Here is a 2,500-nt window from a genome sequence, read left to right as displayed (position 1 = left end):
GTGAACTATGTTCAGAGGGTTGCTGTTAGGCAAAGCTACATTCCTGTGACGTTACATGTGACAGTTAAGGTGCAGTGTAAGTTAGGTTAAGGTGCAGTGTAAGTTAGGTTAAGGTGCAGTGTAAGTTAGGTTAAGGTGCAGTGTAAGTTAGGTTAAGGTGCAGTGTAAGTTAGGTTAAGGTGCAGTGTAAGTTAGGTTAAGGTGCAGTGTAAGTTAGGTTAAGGTGCAGTGTAAGTTAGGTTAAGGTGCAGTGTAAGTTAGGTTAAGGTGCAGTGTAAGTTAGGTTAAGGTGCAGTGTAAGTTAGGTTAAGGTGCAGTGTAAGTTAGGTTAAGGTGCAGTGTAAGTTAGGTTAAGGTGCAGTGTAAGTTAGGTTAAGGTGCAGTGTAACTTAGGTTAAGGTGCAGTGTAAGTTAGGTTAAGGTGCAGTGTAACTTAGGTTAAGGTGCAGTGTAACTTAGGTTAAGGTGCAGTGTAACTTAGGTTAAGGTGCAGTGTAACTTAGGTTAAGGTGCAGTGTAACTTAGGTTAAGGTGCAGTGTAACTTAGGTTAAGGTGCAGTGTAACTTAGGTTAAGGTGCAGTGTAACTTAGGTTAAGGTGCAGTGTAACTTAGGTTAAGGTGCAGTGTAACTTAGGTTAAGGTGCAGTGTAACTTAGGTTAAGGTGCAGTGTAACTTAGGTTAAGGTGCAGTGTAACTTAGGTTAAGGTGCAGTGTAACTTAGGTTAAGGTGCAGTGTAACTTAGGTTAAGGTGCAGTGTAACTTAGGTTAAGGTGCAGTGTAACTTAGGTTAAGGTGCAGTGTAACTTAGGTTAAGGTGCAGTGTAACTTAGGTTAAGGTGCAGTGTAACTTAGGTTAAGGTGCAGTGTAACTTAGGTTAAGGTGCAGTGTAACTTAGGTTAAGGTGCAGTGTAACTTAGGTTAAGGTGCAGTGTAACTTAGGTTAAGGTGCAGTGTAACTTAGGTTAAGGTGCAGTGTAACTTAGGTTAAGGTGCAGTGTAACTTAGGTTAAGGTGCAGTGTAACTTAGGTTAAGGTGCAGTGTAACTTAGGTTAAGGTGCAGTGTAACTTAGGTTAAGGTGCAGTGTAACTTAGGTTAAGGTGCAGTGTAACTTAGGTTAAGGTGCAGTGTAACTTAGGTTAAGGTGCAGTGTAACTTAGGTTAAGGTGCAGTGTAACTTAGGTTAAGGTGCAGTGTAACTTAGGTTAAGGTGCAGTGTAACTTAGGTTAAGGTGCAGTGTAACTTAGGTTAAGGTGCAGTGTAAGTTAGGTTAAGGTGCAGTGTAACTTAGGTTAAGGTGCAGTGTAACTTAGGTTAAGGTGCAGTGTAACTTAGGTTAAGGTGCAGTGTAACTTAGGTTAAGGTGCAGTGTAACTTAGGTTAAGGTGCAGTGTAACTTAGGTTAAGGTGCAGTGTAACTTAGGTTAAGGTGCAGTGTAACTTAGGTTAAGGTGCAGTGTAAGTTAGGTTAAGGTGCAGTGTAACTTAGGTTAAGGTGCAGCGTAACTTAGGTTAAGGTGCAGCGTAACTTAGGTTAAGGTGCAGTGTAACTTAGGTTAAGGTGCAGTGTAACTTAGGTTAAGGTGCAGTGTAACTTAGGTTAAGGTGCAGTGTAACTTAGGTTAAGGTGCAGCGTAACTTAGGTTAAGGTGCAGCGTAACTTAGGTTAAGGTGCAGCGTAACTTAGGTTAAGGTGCAGCGTAACTTAGGTTAAGGTGCAGCGTAACTTAGGTTAAGGTGCAGCGTAACTTAGGTTAAGGTGCAGCGTAACTTAGGTTAAGGTGCAGCGTAACTTAGGTTAAGGTGCAGCGTAACTTAGGTTAAGGTGCAGCGTAACTTAGGTTAAGGTGCAGCGTAACTTAGGTTAAGGTGCAGCGTAACTTAGGTTAAGGTGCAGCGTAACTTAGGTTAAGGTGCAGCGTAACTTAGGTTAAGGTGCAGCGTAACTTAGGTTTAGGGGCCAACGTGGGTTAGGTTAGGGGCCAACGTGGGTTAGGTTAGGGGCCAACGTGGGTTAGGTTAGGGGCCAACGTGGGTTAGGTTAGGGGCCAACGTGGGTTAGGTTAGGGGCCAACGTGGGTTAGGTTAGGGGCCAACGTGGGTTAGGTTAGGGGCCAACGTGGGTTAGGTTAGGGGCCAACGTGGGTTAGGTTAGGGGCCAACGTGGGTTAGGTTAGGGGCCAACGTGGGTTAGGTTAGGGGCCAACGTGGGTTAGGTTAGGGGCCAACGTGGGTTAGGTTAGGGGCCAACGTGGGTTAGGTTAGGGGCCAACGTGGGTTAGGTTAGGGGCCAACGTGGGTTAGGTTAGGGGCCAACGTGGGTTAGGTTAGGGGCCAACGTGGGTTAGGTTAGGGGCCAACGTGGGTTAGGTTAGGGGCCAACGTGGGTTAGGTTAGGGGCCAACGTGGGTTAGGTTAGGGGCCAACGTGGGTTAGGTTAGGGGCCAACGTGGGTTAGGTTAGGGGCCAACGTGGGTTAGGTTAGGGGCCAACGTG

The sequence above is a fragment of the Schistocerca gregaria genome, unplaced genomic scaffold (genome assembly GCF_023897955.1).
Source record: "Schistocerca gregaria isolate iqSchGreg1 unplaced genomic scaffold, iqSchGreg1.2 ptg001581l, whole genome shotgun sequence".
NCBI classification, from domain to species: domain Eukaryota; kingdom Metazoa; phylum Arthropoda; class Insecta; order Orthoptera; family Acrididae; genus Schistocerca; species Schistocerca gregaria.
This window is presented reverse-complemented; position numbering follows the sequence as displayed.